This window comes from Mauremys mutica, chromosome 22 (assembly GCF_020497125.1).
Source record: "Mauremys mutica isolate MM-2020 ecotype Southern chromosome 22, ASM2049712v1, whole genome shotgun sequence".
Classification (NCBI taxonomy): Eukaryota; Metazoa; Chordata; order Testudines; family Geoemydidae; genus Mauremys; species Mauremys mutica.
The window spans coordinates 13,193,238-13,213,448 of record NC_059093.1 but is presented as its reverse complement, the minus strand read 5'-3'; the positions used below and the strand labels follow the sequence as shown (position 1 = coordinate 13,213,448).

The following is a 20,211-nucleotide window of genomic DNA, read 5'->3' as shown; positions in this document are numbered from 1 at the left end:
ATGGAAGTCCCATTGCTTAAATCACTGAAAACTGGACAAAATACAGGAAAATATAATGTAGGGAACAAATCTGCCCCAGGAGGAGGTGGATGAACCAGATGACCTCATAGATCTTTTCCATCTCTAACGTCTGTGATTCTAGGAATTCCCAGAGGGGGAAAAAAAAAAGGTTGTTTACAGACCAAGAACAGCTGAGAGCAGAAATCCCAGACTGGTCAGTGGGTACTGTGACCTGTGGTGCCTGGGGCAGCCCTCACTGGAAATGCCAAGGTCAGTGCAGGCTGCAAAAGGGAGAGCAGATACTCCCAAGACTGGTGGGTAACACTAAAGTTAAACTCCCCAACTAGTCACAAACTGTGCTTCTGATCCCCCACACTGGTTACCTAGAAGCTAAAAAGAAATTACACAGCCTCCTTTATTGCATTCCAGTTCTCTGGTTCCCAATCAGCACCTAGGTCCAGTACAATGAGAAGTTATTTAAAAAACTCTGCTCACTCTACAAAATGTTCTTCTGACCCCAAAGGGTCAGCCACATTACCAGGTCAGTATAGGTTTGGCTCTTACCCAAAATACCATGCAGCCAGCCAATCCTTTAGTATCTAAAACTAAAGGTTTATTATAAAGAAAGAAGAAAAAAACAAGGAGAGATGTTAAACGGTAAAACAGTCATATACATACGAAGACTTCAAAGTCCATATATCAGGGTTCCTAGCAGTATTGGTGAGTTCGCTGGCTTGAAAGTCCCTCTGGAACCAGGAGCGCCGCCAGCTTTTTTGGCGCCCTAGGCGGCGGAAGGTCCCGCCCCCAAAATGGCGCCCCCGATAGAGGCGGCGGATGGTCCCGCCGCCAAAATACCACCGACAACTGGGGCGGCCGCCCCCCAAAAATGTTAGCGCCCTAGGTGACTGCCTAGGTCGCCTAATGGGTTGCGCCGGCCCTGTCTGAAACACATCCACAGCTTGGATGGGTTATTCAGTCCTTTATTCAGAGCTTCAGTTTGTATCTAAGTTCCTCCAGAGGTAAACAGCAGGATTAAAGACAAAATGGAGAAGACACAGCTGCCTTTTATAGTCTTTTGCAATGCCGCCTCTGCTTCCTTTGTTTCAAACACAAACTGCTTGGAGGCCTTAGAGTTCTGTCCATAGGCAGGCCCCTGCCTGCCTTGCTGAGTCATAAGGTGGATCTGCCTTCTCGCAATGGGTCAATTGTATAGCTGATGGTCCTTAATGGCTTGGCAGTGCTGATGCCAAACTCTCTGGGAGCGTCACCCAGAAGCATAGCCCAGATTTGAAATAAAGACATACATATATATCTATAACCCAAAATACAAAGTTAATACACACATAAATGAGATGATCATATCTGGCAAATTATAACATTTTTGCAGATATCCTACGTGGCATAGCTAGCATAACTCACTGCAATTTTACAATATTGATATGCATATCCTCAGGTGTCCCCCAGATTCCATACAGCGTCACAGATACTGTAATGTTGGATGGGTTGAGAGGAGTTGTAACACACTTTGCTGTACTACCAGCATATTTCAATTTCTTGCACAACATTTCAAGGCACTTTACAGAAACCAGCCAATCCCAAGTGAAACTGAACCAGTGAGCTATTGCATAAGGCTTGATGTACCCTCTCTGGGAGCTGAGAAACCGTGGACAAGAATGAGGAAAAAAAGAGTTATTCGGACAGTCATCCTCTACCCCAGTAACTGGCAACTGCCACACAGGGTACTCACACATACACAGAAAAGGCCCTTACAGCTAGGCTGTAAAACACGGCCCACCAAGGAGAACAACAACATAGGACATGGGTGGGACAGAGTCTTGTGTATAGGCAAGTGGGATCAATTGTCAGAAGACACTGGTCCACAGTCAACTGGTGTTCACTGCAGACTTCTTCAGTCCCACCGGGGAAGCATATTTCAGGCTTACAGAAGGGATTGCTTCCCGGTGTAGTCCAGGCAAGGTGTTTACACATTTTCAGAGGATTTTTTTTGACCAAATGAATGTGAAAGAGCCAAGTACCTCACATGGATGCTTCATTTCCATCTGTGTCCAGTTGTTTAGTGTAAATTCCGCCATGATCTGATTTGTGGATAGCATCTTGGTTGGAAATGTAGCACACACCCAAGGAAGGATATATATTTAAAAAAAGGCCCCGGAGAGATTAGAGCAGTGGGAACTGGTGGAGGTTAGGAGAAAGTCATAAATCCTCATGGGTAATAAACAAAACAGGGAGATGTACTCAATTAGCTGCACTGGCTCATTAAAGGGCGTTTACTTTCATGTGTGTCTAACACTGTCCTCATAGGGAGTGTTCATACACCCAAGAACTGTAGTTGCCACAGAGAGGGTGTGCAATACCTAGAGACACCAACCGAGACCAGGGCTCATTGCACTAGGTACCTTGTCCTGAGGAATTTGCTACCAAAATAGGAAAGATAGAAAAGGATGGGGAAAAGAAGCATTATCCCCATTTCACATACAGGAAACTGAGCCACAGAAAGACAACATGTGCCATGGACAACTCCCTAGGCAAGATTCTATTACTGTTGGATACCAGGACCAAAGCCTCTATCATAAGTAAATACAGACAGACACCAGAAAAACTGTAAGTGTTAAGCAACCCCTCAGTTCTTCTGACAGGATATAGCTGATCCCAAATCTACAAGAGAGATGTCCATTGTCCTGGCTTGTCACAAGTACATCATTTTGCTGGCTTTTAACTTCACTTGTAACTTCCATGGGCACAAATATCTGGAGTGGTAACCTATTTCACCCCTTGAATCTACAATTAATAAAGGATATGTCAACATAATACTAACTTATTTCCTGTGACATCCACATGTTATCACTGAGGCCATCAGTTTAGCAGAATCCCAGAAAGGATTGGACATGAGAACATCCACGGCTACCTTAGACAGGATAACAATTTTTAAAGAAAATATCCTCATGCTTCAGGGCATAAGACAACCACTCATTGCTGGGGGTCAGGAAGAAACTTCCCTGAGGGACAGGTTATTCCATAATTGTACATTATGGGGTTCCTTGCACTTGCCTCTGAAATATCTGGTGCTGGCCATTGTCAGAGACAAGATAGCCGGCTACATGGACAATTAGGCTCTTCCAGAATAACAATTCAGGGCAGGCATAACACAGCCATCTACAAGATGCCTCAATGTTTTCCCATCTTTTTTTGGATTTATCCACCATTATTGGGCGCACTCCTCAAGTGAGCGTCAAGTAGGCAGTTGAGTTGAGAGTTACAGTAAAGACATTCGCCACAGCCCTCTGCATCTGCCTGGTTATTCATAACAAGGGCACTGCCAATACAAGCACTCTGGCCCCAATCACTTTTCTGTAATACGATGGGCACTTTGCAAAGAAGCCAGAGGTTCTGTTACTATTGCAGCATCAGCAGACAGACAACCCACTCATTAAAACAAGGTCTCTGCGGGGTGATGAATTTCAATTTCAGGATAATTATAGTCTCAGTGAGGTAAAACAGGCTTGGGGCTGTTCAGACCGCATATTAGTCTTACAAAATTGCTCCGGGCAAAACATGGTAAAAATAGGACACTTTGTTGAGTTGAAGGACAGACAGTAGCAAGGTGAAGCAAAAGCTTTTCCCATCAGTAACAAAGGACCTTCCTGTTCATCTGAGCCTACCATAGACATGTCCCCATTCGCTTCCTCTGCACTTATACCACCTCCTCCCATTCTCCCCACTCAGATAGTAAAACCCTATTTATCTGAAAGTTCTGTGATCTGAGATGGTATCACGTCCTCCCCCTCCATCACAAATACCCCCTCATGAACAATTGATGTTAAACACTACGGGTCAACCCAAGCATCTGAATTAATTCCTCCACTTCCCTTCTCTACCTCTATTCTATTCAAATAGTTTACAATTTGCTCCATTTGTGACCACAAAGTTAAGAAGTTTTTAACCAGGAACACAGCTAAAAAACATTGTTGCCGAGTGAATAATCGCTAACAAATAATTTATTATGCCAAATTGTACATGTTTTTCTTTTCATTAGCAGATGGTGATGTTCCTGAATTTGAAGTTATTCACAGAAGTTTCCCTCTGTGTCAATAACCATCTGTCACAACCTGGCCCAGTCTCATTCTCTGGACGGACACTAGTCTTGGTTTGGATCCAACCACTGGATCCCACATGCTTCCAAGTCCCCGGCTCTGAGTAGCCACTGATTGCTGTTCCCAGCTCTGGGTACCTCAAGTGCATGGTCAGGTGCAGATGCTGTCTCTGACACCCTTTTTGGGGAGCGGGACCCTGCAGTCTGGAGGCTGAGATCCTGAAACCAGTGCCTCACTCCTCCCAAGTCCCCCAGTTGCTGAAACACGTTTCCCCTTAGTCCATCTGGCTGTGGGAACTCTGGTTTCCTAGTTACAATGTGGTAGTAAGTCAAGGAAACACAGGCTTAGCAAAGGAACTTCTTACACATGTGTGCGACTGCAAACACACTGTACTCTTAAAGAAGCACAAGAGAAACACAGATCTATGGACACACAACAAACTCTTGAACACACTCTTCCTTAGGGTCCTCACAAAGTCAATGGCCCTGCTGCTGGCAGACCCATTGTAGAGTAGTTGTTGGCCCCCTGATTGCTCTGTCACAGCTTCCCAGACACAGTCTCTCCACTAGGTGTCAAGTTCCTACTACAAAATCCAGGCTCAAAGGTGACATTCAAAATGGAGTTTGAAATACATGGCATTTGCAAAACCAAACCGGAATCCATAAACGGACATAGACTTATCCCCCAAATTGTCAAGCAATTGTTTACAATATTCAATATTCGAGCTTCATGTGGCATTGGTTAGTGACATAGGTCACATGGTGTGGTTTTTGTTTGCTAGTTGGAAAGCTCAGAACTAAAGTTGTGAATAATGCAGCAAAATCTACAATTAGAATTTTGCATTGATAGAGTGGAGGATTCAAGCATAAAACTCACTTTCTTATTAATTTGTATTGCCATGGTGCCCCCCAGAGCCTGAGTCATGGCCTGGAACTCCATTGTGTTAGGCCTTGTACAAACACGGAACAAAGAGAAGGTCCCTGCTTTCAAGAGCTTACACTTTCCGTATAAGACAAGAGACGACAGATAGGAGAGCACAAAGAAACAATGAGACAATATCGGCTAGCAGGATGGGCAGTGGTCTCAGCACACCTGCTGCCTAATCATTCACAAAACAGGATTCACACTAGGAAAATTCCCTCGCGTGTTCCCAGGAAATGAACATCAAAAGGTCACAAATGCAGGGGGCTGCTCTCACCCCCCACCCCATCTCAGGCAGGTGGAGGGTCCATGGCATGGCGCCCCATGCTGCCCGGGCTTCCCTAATGGGCTCCAGCTGCCGACCTGGCTGGGGGGGTGGGGAAGGGAGGGAGACCTGTGGTGAGAAGTGGACAGGCCAGGCCCTTCCACTTTCAAAAAGTGGGAGGACCATGGGCCCCCTGGCTTCTCCGGTTCCAGTGCCCTTGCAGGTATGCCATATCCAGAATGGTGTCCATGATCGAAGAAGATAAATCATATTGTTATGACACTGAGGCCGATTAGTGGTTCACTGCTCTGCATCAGAAATTCTTGTGAGGCCTGACATAGTCACTACACCTAGCACACTGTTGACATGATATATACCCAAATGGTGGCATCTCACCGGAAAACTCATAACTCTCTGACCATTAGTATTCTTGTGTGATGTACATTTGGGGTGTGTCCAAAGCGCTATGGATATGTGCCAGAAGTATGTTTTTAACATTTGTTTTGGAAAGCAGTTCATAAGCAAAGTCTGCCTTAGATAAAGAAATGTGTATTTGCTTGTCTGATCAACCTGGTCATCAGGCAGAAACAATGAAGTCTGTGACAGGGTGTTCACCCCACACTTGTCCTGAAAGAGTTAATGAAGACAAGAAGGGAGCTAATTAACCCAACAGGCCACAGCTGAGAGGAACCAGGTGGCTAAGTAATCCCCAAATTGAATGAAGAAGCCCAGTTGAAGATGAATGAGCTGGGCTGGGACTATCAAGACAGGAAACTGGAAGCAGAGAGGGCTGCTGGGAAAGTCTGCAATCACTCCCTGGGAGAAGGGAGGTACATTTGGGCTGGTAAACCCAGGGGGCAGCCAGGGAGGTAGGAAAGGGCTGAGGGAAAGGCAGTAAGGCCTAGAAGAGAACAGACCTTGACAGCTTTCTGGAGTGTCCCTGAGCTGGAACCCGGGGTAGAGAGTGGGCCCGTGTTCCCCTGCCAGCCACTGAGGGAGAGGCACCACAGGCCAGTGAATGGGAAGACTGCCCAGGACTGCTGAAGGAAGACTTTGATACCCCAAAAAGGGACAATGCAGATCGTGACCTGGCCGGAGCGCTGAGTCATGACAAGGCAGCAGCAGCTCGTGGAGTTACAGAGGGGCTGCAGACCCAGAGAGACAGAGTGCAACTGTGGGATTGGGCTTCAACCTTGTGAGCTATCCCCCAGAACAACCAGCAGGAGGCGCCATCCTAGTGGTGAGTGGAGCACCCCGTCACAAGGTACATTTATATAAAAGGTAAACAAAACCATCAACCTAGAGTGGGGCAGATAGCCTCTTAACTATAGAGATGAGAGGTCTGAACCTCAAACGATAGATAAATGAATTAACTGACTGTATACAATACTGTATTATAAGTGTATTGAGTATGCCTTTTCTGAAAACTAATGACACACTGGTGATTAATATCATTGTGAAAGGTATGTATAACACTAGATGAGGATTTATGGCTATTCACTAATATTATGCTTTAAAGTCTGTGATTAAAAGATGTACAAACCAGACATGCCAGGGGCAGTTGATAAACAGGTTTTCTCCTGACAAAGAAAAGAGGCCAACACCTCAAATCACGTGTGGCCAAATTCAATGGGCTATTCATTTGCATTGGCGGTTGCAGGGAGAGATCATTGGCATTGTAAAAAATCACCAGTGGGGGAGAGGGCAGCCAGGTGTCCACAGCCAGCAGGGAGAAGGAACTTTATTGGGGTTTACTTTTCAAAGAATACATTTCAAAGGCATATTGGACTATAAAAAGAAAGGAGAGAGACCCCCCGCCCCCATAGGTATCCATCACTTGGGGGTGGGGGTTCAAGAGGCCAGACCTCTTGAAATCACAGAATACTGGGCCCCTCATGCGAGGGAGAGGAAATCTCTGGGAACTGAATACAGGTGAGAAAGATTGTAACTTGCCGAAGTTAAGTTTTGTTTAGAAGTCTATTTTTATTTTTGTTTGTAATCATTTCTGTCTTGGCCCCTGATACTTAGTATCACTTAAAGCCAGGACTTTTTGTTTAATAAACTTGTTTTGCTTTTACAAGAAACCAATTCAGTGCTGTGCTAGAAATGAAAGTGTTTGTCAAATGAATGAGGAGCCGTGTATAGACTCTTCAAAGGAGCAACAAACAAGGTTCTGAGTGTGCTACGGTCAGCAGGACTTGACACTACAAGGCTGACAGCTTGGGAGAAATTTGGGACTGGAGAGGTGTAGGGGTCTCTGCAAAAAGTAACCGGGCTGTAGAAGCCAGAGTGTGACCTGCGAGCTTATAGGCTGGCTGTTGGTGTCCGGGCTGTGAACCACAACAGCATAGCATTGAAGGCAGCCAGAGTTGCAGAGTAGGAAGTGACACATCCCTTTATTGGTCTGGGTTGAACCCCAAAATGTCTCTCTCAGTTCTTGAAGACAGTGATGTTATTGCAATGAATACTGGAACCAACTGGGATTCCAAGAATCACAACAAAAATTAAGAGGGGGCTGGAGGAACTGACTCAGGAGAAAATGATTAAGAGGGGCGAGGGAGGGAACATAAACTGGTAAGTGATATACAGATCAAATAAACATTACGGAGAGTGGAATTATTTAGGACAATAGAAGGGGGCGGGTATAATGAGGAGTCATGGGATGAAATTAGGAAAGGGAAAATTTAGGCTGAATATCAGGAAAAACTCTTAATGGTGAGACCTCATAGGCTGTGGAATCATTTCCCAAGGACAGAGGTGGAATCTGTACCCCAGGGTACATTTATAATAAGACTTGAGAAAACAATGGAGAATGGAATATAGGAAACAGTTCTCCAATAGCGGAGGAAAGGGATTAGATGATCTAATAGGTTTTATTCCCCCCCCCGCACCCCCTTATTCTTATGCATCAAAGCCTCAAGACCGTAGTCCTTATTCAGCATAGTTATTACTTCTATCAGGATACAGCCCATTGGCCCAGTCAGGATTGGGCCCTGTTGTGCTCAGTACAACACAGACAGAGAAGCAGACATGGCTGCTTTCCTGAACAGCTTACAATGTAAGAAAGGTGTTATGCCACCATAAGGAGGGTAAGATCTGGAGAAGGGGTTCTGCCTTTTCTCACCAGGTAGAACATGCTCAGCAAAAGGCCAACAAGATAGGGTGACCAGATGTTAAGGGGAAAATATCGGGACCGCCGCGGGGGGCAGGGGGGCATTTAAATTTTTTTTTTTTTTTTAATTTACACTCACCTTTCCGGGAGTTCGGCAGCAATTCGGCAGAGAGGCCTTCAGTCGCGGACCGTCTTCGGTGGTATTTTGGCGGTGAGTAATAAACCTTGCCGCCAAAGAAAGCAGCACCCGCTGCTGAAATACCACTGAAGACCGTCCAAATTCTCCGAATTGCTCCCGAAGACCAGGAAACAAAATATCGGGACAAATGGCGTCCTGACTGTACTCTGGTCGGGACGCGGGACAAACTCCTCAAAATCGGAACAGTACGTCTGGTCATTCTACAACAAGATCCTGGCCTGAAGCATGCATCCGAGAACAAATGGGTACAAGCCAGCGAACAGACCCAGAGCGAGGTGTGCCCAGGACAGCTGGCTGGAATGAGGAGGGCTCAGCAGACAGCAGTTTGAAAGCTGGTCCAAGCACACAGGATAGTCTGGATAAGGCTGTGAAGTCAAGAGTGAGACAAATGGAGCTACCCTGAGAGACCCATGGTCCGAGCAGGGAGAAAATGGTGGCAGAGGTGGGCAGATGTAGGCGGGACCAGAACTGTGGAGATCAACTCCCACTAACACAAGAACACACAGGGGTCAATACTTAAGTATGGAAAGTGGGGTTGGCCTCTCTGGAAATGCTTCCAACATGGAATCCTGTACCCAATGCCGCCCAGTTCTTTGCCACAAGAGAAATTCAACCAAACCCTAATCCTTACAATACATCCCAAATAGTAATACAAAATTTCATTCGGTTATAGCCCCTTTCCTCAGAGTAGCTGTTGACTGTTTGAAGTGGGCATGGGAGTCAGGAGACTGTTTGTTTCTTTTAATAACTCTGCCACTGACCCACTTTGTGGCCTTGGGCAAATCACTTTGCCTCCTTGTACCTCTGTTTCCCTCTCTGTAAAATGGGATAATGATACTCTACCCACCTTGGTAAAGTATTTCCAGCTGAGAAAGTGCTATTGTTATCATATCAGATGATCTTGTAGTAGTTCATGTTTGTAAATCAAGCCACACAACACCCCTTCTGAAGCAGGCAAATAGCCTTGCTTTACAGAGGGGCAAACGTACAACAGAGGTGAAGAGACTTGCCCAGGGTGACTTAGTGAGTCAGTGACAGAGGTGGGAATAGAACCCTGGAGACCTAGGTGCCAGTCACCTACTTCAATTCTAGATTTTATTTGCTCAAAATGAGGGTGGCTCAGCCAGCTGCAGAAATCTGGACCAATCACCTCCCCCTCCTCTCCAAAGGGATGTATTTACATATAGGTGGAACGAATACACAATATGCCCCACATCGGACCCTACGATCAGTACTAGGGCCCTGGAGAGTTTCAGTCTGGATTTGAACTTCCCCAAAGCTCAGGGCTGTTCTCTGACAGGCTGAGTCAAACTGCTGTGTCTAGGGAGATGGGCCAGCTGAAAAGCTTACATCTATCCCGGTACTTATATAGCCTCCGTCAACACAGTATCTGAGCCTCTCACAAAGATTAGTTAATGTACTCTCACAATATACCAGTGAGGCAGGGAAGTCTTCTCCCCAAGTTACTGATGGGGAAGGGTTGGGGGGGAGGGGAGAGAGAGACACTATGAAGGCACAAAGAGGTGAAGACACTTGCCCAAAGTCACTCAGGAAGTCAGAATCAGAGCCAGGAGTGGAACTCAGGTCTCCTACCTCCTAGTCAAGAGTCTAAACCACAAGATCAACCTTTCCCTCAGACCACTGGGTACTCAGATCGGGAGCTTCTGTTTGGGCCTATTGCTAGGCCAAAACCCAGCCCATGACCTATGAAGCCATCTCGGCAACTGCAACTACATTTGATGTCCCTTTTTTCTCCATCGTTTCGAGGGCAGGCATAGAAAGTGTCCTGAACCTCGCTACAAGATCTGGTTTCTGCTCACCAGCGTTACTTACAGCTGTTGCTGCTGCTGGGTGGAGAGGGAGAAGAGGGACTATTGAACACACAGTTTGAATATGAACAACACAGAAGAAGTCTGTATTTCCTGAATGGAAACGAAACCCCTTTGTATGGATTGGAGATTCAAGGGTCAAACTGTTCCCCTCAGACCTTTTTCCCTCCCTCCCACATCCTTTGGCTTTTTATTACACCCCATATGAGACATCTGGCCTGAAGTTTACAGGTCACAGTTTGCTTTGGCATTGGATGGATTTTGGAGCCCATCGTGTTTAAACAGGATTTTATTAATTGAACCGAGTCCTTCTTTTCTGCCATGCTTCAAATTAAGATTCCACATATGCGTTTAATAGAGATTCACTTGAGTAAGACACTTATTGCATGTTCAGTAAAAAAAAATCAGCTGACAAAATGGAACACCCTCATTGAGGATTAACAAACCTATAATTCAGTGGATCCATGGCAGCTGTTAAACCTCAATACAACTGTCATGTCATAATCCGTTCTTTTATTAAGATAACTGCATTATTAATGATGGTTAAAGGGCTAACCCTTCTGCACGGATATAATGCCTTTCGCTGAAGGTCCTCAAAGCAAATCACAAACGTCGGTTTTACAGAGGAAGAGGCTAAGTACGTCGACGCAGCTCCTGGGAGGATACTCCCCAGCATGAGTTGACACACATGCAAGCTTTGCTTGAGCAAGGGCACTAGACAGAGGAGTGTCGCTGGGGGTAGCAGCAGCAGCAGCTTGGGCTAGCTACGTGTGTACAAATCCCCCCGTACTACGTACTAGGGCGACTGGCCCAGGCTATGACCTGTGCTATCTCCCTCGCTGCACTGTTGACACACCCTCAACCAGGAAGGTGAAGTATTCTGCTCATGGTCTTGCGAGTTAATGGTGGAGTCAGGAAATAACCCAGGTCACTTGGCTACCAATCCCCTGCCCTAACTACTAGATACACTTCCATTTTACCTTTAAGGAAGTGTAATCTGGAGGTCTAAGGAAGGATGGCTCATTATAGCACTGGACTGGAGCTCTGCAGATCTAGGTTCACCACCCAGCTCTGCTGCAGACTCCCGGTCTAACTGGTCACTTCATCTACACAGACAAGACAATGAGGGGAGAATAGAAGTATTTTTATCCCCATTTTATAGGTGGGGAACTAAGAGGGAGATTCAGGGGCTCGGCCGAAGTCACACAGAGCAGGGAATTGAACTAGTTCAGTGCCTTCACTACAACGACTTGCTCAAACGTACGGAGTCAGTGGTGGAGCCAGAAACAGAGTCCAGGGTCAGATTTTTCCAGGGCTTTGGAGCGGAGCCTGGAGCAGCCCCAGAGCAGTGGAGCTGCAGGTTTTTGCCTGGTGCTGGCACGGAGCCAGAGCACAGCTCCAAAGCCCTGTATTTTTCAACAGAGCACAGCACCCAGCAGCTCTCATCAGGACACTTCTGGGCAGGGAATGATGTGACCCTTGCTACTGAGCTCTTCAGAAAATCTAGCCCCCCCATTCTGGTGCCTAAATAGAAGCCGAATTTTGGAAATTTGGCTCAAGGAGTGTAGGCTCCCAGTCCTATGCTTAGTATGCTAGAGGCTGCTCCTCAGTCATCAGAACAAGACACTGTCGCCCTTCGTTCAGGCTGACCTTCCATCATGAGATATACCAGAAGTTCCTGCTTGGGCCGCAGGGCTCAGTGATGACATAATTCTAGCACTAAATCTAAACCACATTGCAATGCTTGGCTGAGTTTGCAGAGAGAGTTTTTTCTTCCTAGTCCCCAGATTTTTTAGTAACAATGATACTTTAGGTTTACAAAAATAAAAATACCTCCTAGCCTCAGCGCTTGGTTTGAAGATGCTCTTCCATGTATGGTAAAGGCAACTGACCACTTCCAAAGGTCATGCAGAGAGTAAAGTGGTGTGGGAGGGGCAAATTACTACTTCACACAAGACAATAGCCTTTACTGTAGCCCTGGGAGATGGCCTATGAATACACTCGGGCAGTCTCCCAATTATTTGAGTATGAAGTGAAATGTGTTGCCAAAGCCCCATAATGGGCTGCAGATTTTGATATTAATTAACGGTTAAAGCATTTGTAAAATGTGCTACGTTCGGCTGGAAATTGCGTCACATTTCCCTTGAGATATTTCATCCTTCTCAACAGAGATTCTAGGACAATCCGCTGTCCCTTCAATCACCATTCTGCATGTGGCTTTCACGCAAGTCCGACTGACCCTTTCCCACCTGTGCCTGGTCTACACAGCTGTTGTACTGGTATATAACTAAGTCAGTTAGTGGTACTGATAGTTACACTGGTACAACCTCTACTGCACACAATACTAACATAGCCTATTCCCCTCCCTCTACAACAGGGGTTCTCAAACTGGACCCCTCAAGGAGTCGCGAGGTTATTACATGGGGGGTCGCAAGCTGTCAGCGTCCACCTCAAACCACGCTTTGCCTCCAGCATTTATAATGGTGTTAAATATATTTAAAAGTGTTTTTAATTTCTAAGGGGTGTGTGAGGGGGTCTCACTCAGAGGCTTGCTGTGTGAAAGGGGTCACCAGAAAAAAGGTTGAGAGCCACTGCTCTACAGGAATAAGCAGTTTGGTGTCCCCTGGAAGTTGGAGCCGAGGGCTAGAAATGGCCCTTATCTGCACACACAAAAGGAAGTTTGTACTACTTCAACAGTAGTTAGAGCAGTACAACTTTTGTATGGCGATATGGCCTTACTAGCCCATTTATTTACAAATATGGAGGGATGCTTTTCATCCTACCTCATTGGTTTAGATACTATAATAGTGGGTACTTTAAAAATGCATTAGCGATCTAGGGCCTGATTTTACAAGTGCACTGAGTACCTGGGAGCTCCCATTAATTTCAGTGGGAGATGTAGATTTTCGGCACCCCCCATTAGGCCATGGTCCAATTCTGGTTGAAATCAATGGAAAGTTGTGACAACAGGAGTTAAATTCAGCTCAAAATCAGGCCCATAGTTAGGGTGACCAGATAGCAATTGTGAAAAAACGGGACTAGGGGTGGAGGGTCATAGGTGCCTATAGAAGAAAAAGTCCCCCAAAAATAGGACTGTCCCTTTAAAAACGGGACATCTGGTCATCCTACCCATAGTTAACCCATTCCCTTGTCAAGCAAAAATGAAGAAAAATGGGTACAGATAAGCCACTTTTTTTTGCAAACACTTGAGGATTGTTAAGAGACAATACCAGGACAGGAAAAAGCCTAGGACCTCGAAGAACTAAAAAACGATAGCAAACTAAAACGAGTCTCTCTCTCAAGAGAGCAGGGAGTTTGTGGGAACCAAATTGAGACACGCACCTGCTGGGGGTGTCTGAAGAAGTTAGGTCTGCCTTTTTCTCTACATGCTTTGTCCCTATGATTAAAATAAACAATGCATTGGTTTCAGAAGCCTGTTTTGTCACTGTACACCACTGGTCACAGAGGGGCACCCAGCCCTATACCCATGACAACTACTGTTCCTTTACGCAACTGAAGACAGAAAAGAATCTTAGTCATTAGCAATGGCTACTAATCCCCTCTAGGACTAATCTAAATTAGCAGTGACCTTTCCACAACATTTTGCGGGAACATTTTGATCCATTTGTTTGGCATGACCCTCTGAGCATTCAAAGTGCTTTTCCATCAAATTCCAAACTCTGCCACCCCTTCCACAAATCCCCTCTCCCTCCGCCCCCGCCCTCACCCCAGGTCAAAATTCTCCTCTTCTAGCTCATGATTTTGCCCGTTCCAAATGTCACACAGAAGACCTGTGGCTGCCATTTTTGAGCATTTTTGGCATATAGAGATATAGAACAACATGTACAAAAAGCCCACATAGATTAATATGGGGAGTACACACACACACACAGGGTTGACAAAATCTACACCTTTCAAGCAGAATTTCAGGCATCCAGAATAAGCGAACCAAGTTTGAAATCCCATTTTAAATTGTTCTTGCTGTTGTTCATGGTGTGTCAGACAAGGCAGGCTGTTATCTCCAGCAGCATTACTGATCCGTATCCTCTATACACTATGACTACAAGGGCAACAAAATTTAAAAAAATGTAGATTCAAGGATGCAGGAACAATTTGGGGGTACTGAGAGCCATTGAACCAAACCATAAACCCTGTATATGATGGAAACCGCTTCAAGCCAGCGGGTGTGGGAGTACCCCCACCACCCATGTGCAGATTTTAAACTAATAAAACCCTATTGGACCAGCCCCGCAACCTAAACAAACTCCAGGGAAACCTAGGCACCTCAACAGATTCAGGTATACTTTGATTTTTAATCCTACCTTTTATTGTCTTCTCATTGGATGAATACTCCGACAACTTGCTCTCTCATAATGTTTTTGTGGGAGGCTGCCAGGCGAGATCCTAAAATCTTGGGCTATCTTCAGGGTGAGGAAACATTAAACAACCCTTTCTCCATACTGCACCAGAACACACAGCTGCTTCTTCTGGCTCTGAAAAAGAAAGTCATTATGGCTTCTACTAGCCCATTTGACCACAGGAGGTATGCCCAGCCAATCAGGTAACCAGAACCAGTACCATGGGACTCAGCCCAGCTCTAAATGTAAAGAAGGAATAGAGAAAGTTAGGGCATATGCTTTTTTCTGCATTGTCACCTTTCACCCATTTGGGTTGGGGGGAGACTCAGTTTTTTAAAGATTTATTTCCTCTTTACAAGATTTTCTTTAAAAAAAAAAAGGCTAATTTTTTACCTCTCCTTTCTTTGCATTGTTCTCCAGTTCTTCCTTGCACTCCAGGCTTTGGCTGAATGTAGGGAAATTGCTGGATTGTTTAACTTAAATGAATAGCCAACAAAAAAAACAACCCAAACCAATCTCGGTTGCATTTTCCCATGCAGCCAGATTGCATGTTCCTTTATCTTTTGCATGTCTCCTTTTAGGTGGGACTATTACAGTAGCCTGGTCAGTTTGGTTTTCTGGGTCTCCCGCAGTAGCTCCATGTCTGGGATGCGCATAAAACAAAAAACCTGCGCTCCACCCCAAAACCCTTTGTTTTCATTTCATTGGGTGCTTTATGTTCATTAAAACATTTCATTCCATATTTGCTTTTGTCTAAACTTCCAAATTCTATTTTTTATTTTCTTATTTATAACACAGATTTTTTTTTTCTTCAAAGCAGGGCAGAGGATTGACTCATCCGCTCTCATTAAAATTAGCAAGAGAAGTTGTGGCATTGAAGGCAGTACAGCCCAGCGGATAGAGCATTAAACTAGGAGGCTGGCTGGGTTCTGTCCCTGGCACTGCGATGTGACCTGAGGTATGTTATTCCCACCCAGGGCCTGTCGTGTGTATTTAGATTCTAAGCTGTTTGGAGCAGGGACTCTGTTACTATGTGTACAATACAGCACCTAAGACAACAGGGTCCCAGGATCCAGTGCGGATTCCGGATGCTTCTGTAATACAATACAAAAGATAAATCCCCACTACAGCTAGGAAAACTTACAACTGCAAAAGCCTAAACTGGGATCCAGCTTTACTCGTGAACACCTGTGTAAATTAGGAATTCTCCCACACAGCCAGCTCTAATTGATTAGAGACACCTGCCTGTCTTTCAAGCCCAGGCATGAGCAGGGCTGGGGGGAGGACAGAACAAAGGGGACATTAACCCTTCCATGGCACAGGAATCATACATCTGTGCCTCAGTGAATGGGCCATGGCAAGGTTACTGCTCAGACACGCAATAGTAGGGTTACCATATTTGAACATTCAAAAAAAGAGGACACCCCATGGGGGGTGTCAGCTCTGCCCCAGGTCCCACCACCGCACCCCTCTTCACCCCCTGGCCTGTGGCCGGCTTGCTGCGTCCCTCTTCAGTCCCCCACCCACCGCTCGGCTTCTCCTGCCAGAAACCCCCATGCCCGCCCCAAGAACCCCCGCCTGCTGCTGGCTCACCGCTTCTTGCCTCCTCACCCCCACCTGCCCACCCACTGCTGGCTCGCTCACCTCTTCAACCCCCACTGCTGGCCCCCCACTCACCTACTCACCCCTCACCTACTCAACCCCCGCTGCTCACCGCTCGCCTACTCACCCCTCCTGTTGCAGGTCCTTCTGGCTCCTAGGATCAGGGGCAGCCAACAGGTCTCCACGTGCTGCGTCCACCACAAGCGCGAGCTCCGTGGCTCCCACTGGCCGGGAAAAGCACCAGTGGGAGCTGCCTGAGCTGTGGAGCAGGGCTTGCAGGCGCCGGCAGCGCGCAGAGAGCCCCCCCGCCCCCCCATGACCTGACCCTAAGAGCGAGAGGGACCTGCTGGGGGGGTGAGGTGGGGAGTCCTGGCCTGGGGCAGCTCCTGGGAAGCATCCAGCAGGTCCCTCTGGCTCCTAGAGTCAGGTCGGGTCGGGGGCCGGAGGGCTCTCTGCCCGCTGCCGGCGCCTGCAAGCCCCGCAGCTCTGATTGGGCAGCATGCAGAGACCCCCTCCGCCTCTGTGCCTAGGGGCCACCCACACTGCAGGCTCCTGCCAGCGGGGAGCGCGCTGGGAGCTGCCCCAGGAAGCGCTGCCAGCCCCGGGACTTTGGACTTAGGGTTACCATATGTTTGTATTTTCCCGGACGTTTTTAGATATTTAAAAATTCCTCTCAGACGTCAATTTAAGAACTAAAAAGCAGGACATGTCTGGGAAAATACGGACATATGATAACCCTATGCAATAGTCCCTCAGTCATGCCATTGGGCCGTGGCCTGGTTTTCACTGGGACACCTGCCCCTCCCCTGGCCAAGTGCTTCTCAGTAGCTCCCCTGGGACACGGTTATGTCTCGTCGCACAGAGCTGTGCAGCCTACTGGCCTATTTCACTCCTGAGAAACAAGGGAGCCACCCCCCTGCCGCCAAAGCGGCTCTCCCACAGGGATGACAATGGCTGCCCACTCAGAAGAAGAGAGAGGCCAAAAAGAAACCAGCATGACAGCCTGAACTTTCCTAAGTTTAGGCACCTGTTCCCAGAGCACCCAGTTCTATGGCCCGTTTTTCTTAGCAGATGTGGGGTAGGTGCTCTGTGCTGCATCCATATGGGTAGAGTCCCACAGGATCGCTCTAGGGGTCATCCAGGACTCATAGCCTAACCCTAACTCCATAGCCACAGGCTGGGGACCATGCTCCTGATAGGGTCTCTCTAGTCAGTGAACTTGTAGGTAGTTGGAGTTGGGGGTGAAACATATGGGCACCCAGAGAAAGAGGAAGGTATGGCAGGGAGTCAAAAGGAGAAGAGGAGCTGGGGGTTGGAGAGCATCAAGGGAACAAGGGACATATTGCTGGGGAGGAACATGAATGAATGGTTTCTTCTCCAGCATCAGGGGCTTTCCCCTTTCGAAGTGCGAAAGCTTATCACTCTTCAGCTGGTTAGTTTGTTCCTTCATATAGTCCCGTGCAAGGTCCTTAGTCCATAGTGGGGCCTTTTCCCCATTTAGCAATATGAAAACGGTACCGTGGTCACAACCCGCTGGTTCAGAACCCCTGCTCTAGCAGGTAGAGTACCGTATGGGTACTCAAACTCAGGAGACAGGTTCTCTTCTCATGACTCTTGGTGTGATCTTGGACAAGTCACTTTGCCACTTTGTGCCTCAGTTTTCCCCACTGTAAAATGGGGACAATGATCCCGCTTCTCCCTTTGCCAAGTGCTTTTGAGATCCACAGAGGAAATGTGCTACATAGAGCTGAGTATTATTATTATTATTATTATTTTCCTCCAAAGCACTGATTCCAATATTTTCTTAACACCACCTTTTCCTCGCTTCTAGGTCACAGGATAGAAGGCACCAGATAAGAGATGGCCCATTAGGATGGATGGATGGGGGTCCCCTTACAGTGTGGCAAAGTCCTACAAAGCTGAATTTGATCTTTCAGGGTCTAGGATCACACCCTGTGGTGTCAGACACACCGGCCTGTGGGCAGGCAGGAGAAGCTGGATTACAATGGCCACAACAATAGCGAGGGGAATGCATGTTACTGGCAAAGGAAATTGCTTTTTGCCTAAGAAAAGGGGCATTGTTTGGTGGTTAGAGAGGGGGAGGAGGGTAGGTTTTCCTCCCAGGGAAGCTACCTGCCTTAGAAAAGACCTTCCTCTACCGTTCCTATGCTGCCATGGAAAAGGGAGTGTAAAGTAGTGGTTGGAGTTGGGAATTGCAGGCCCTGTGTTCCGGCTCTGACACTAACCACAGGCCTCAGTGTTTCCATGGTAACAACACTACTCACTGCACCTTTGCAAGGTGCTTTGAGCTCCCTGGGATAAAGGGCGTGAGATAAAGGCAGAGGGTTATTAGTGTTTAGGGATACCTTGGCTTTATGAAAATAAAAACACAAAAGAAAGGCAAAAACACCTCTGGTCAATTAAATTAGAGACGTGAATACCCCTAATTACCACAAGATGCTCCCCAAGTTAGACAGCAGCTCCTCAAGCAAATGTGCTCACATTCTATTTCCTCAGCCCCCAGCTTGCGTGGGCAGATTCCAGCACCAGCCACTAAATAAAAATTGTCTAACAAGTGTCGACATTGAGAAACTGCCTTGGCTTTCGGTTCCTGCATTTTTCCCATCCTCCGGGCCAAGTTGCAAACATTTTGTCTGCATTATTCACAACAGAAAGAGCTTGTTTAAAAAAAAACAAAACTCCATAAAAGCAATTGCTCGAAAGGAGAGTTTGCATTCCTTGAAGTCCTTCTGTGTTGTAGGAGACCTGCAAAGGGGTAGATTTGATCTTCTACGGTGAAAATCCCCAGCAAACTCTGCTCGCCCTGCAAGGAACATGGGCAGAGTTCAGTTGGGAACGTATAATCCCAGCAAGGTTTTCACACTGATAAACTTGTGATTAACTTTCGTTTAAATATATTATGTCAGTGCAGGTTGTTAAAAGTGACATCCCTGATGGCTAATATCCTCTATTATTATTGCCTGTATTATTGTACCACCCACAGGCTCATCATATAGCAGGATCTGATTGTGCTAGGTGCTGTACAAATACAGAATTGGGACAGCATGGCCAGCAGCCGATCAAACTGCCCCCAAACTGTTTCTCCAATGTGCCTTTCAGGCCACGGTTAAGCATGGGTGAGCAACGCCAGCACCCAGGCCTATTTGATCTTTGATCTCCCTGGTGAGATGGCCAACAAAGTGAACACGCCTGTCACAGTGGTGATTTCGACAGCCATCTTTGTGTGCTTCTGGAGCAGTGCCATGGGGAGCACTGGAAAATGCTGATTTGGATAATGTTCTGATGCAGGGCAGGGCAGGGCAGGCGTGGCCTGGTCTATACACCACACTGTACAACCATAATTGAATAAGTAACTAAAGGTGTGATTTTAAACTGATTCAGCTAAACTGGTGCAAAAACCCCATGGGGAGACACATACATCAGTTTCAGCTTGACTCATAGAGGTTTAGCTTGCAGTGATAAATTTAAAGGTGAAAGCTAAACCTATATAGCCCATTTTAAACTGATTTGTGTGCGTCCACACAAGCATACACGCAGGTTTAACTTAAATCGGTTTTGAACCAATTTTAGTTAAACCAGTACAACTTCTGTGAGTAAACAAGCCCATACGGTGGCAGGGATCTGTGCAGCGTGGCACATTCTGGGTATCCATGCTCCATTACATTCACTGACTCCGCACACATACTTCAAGTGAAGTTAGCCCTGGTGGTAGGTGTCAGCCTATATAAATCCTGGGATGGTGGGCACAGCCTATTTAAATTGATCCCTGGATGGTGGGTGGAGCCCACCACT

At 46.7% G+C, this 20,211-nt stretch overlaps 1 long non-coding RNA gene across 2 annotated transcripts in view; it reads right to left on the bottom strand.

The window, feature by feature from the left end:
- The window catches only part of LOC123354580, a 31,090-nt gene extending 15,848 nt beyond the window's left edge, over window positions 1-15,242 (bottom strand). For both annotated transcript variants that reach the window (XR_006574781.1, XR_006574780.1), the window contains exons 1-2: window positions 15,190-15,242; window positions 14,761-14,931 (exon numbers count right to left, since the gene is read on the bottom strand). This is a non-coding gene — a long non-coding RNA (uncharacterized LOC123354580). The remainder of the gene's footprint in view (window positions 1-14,760; window positions 14,932-15,189) is intronic.
- Window positions 15,243-20,211: the final 4,969 nt, after the last annotated feature.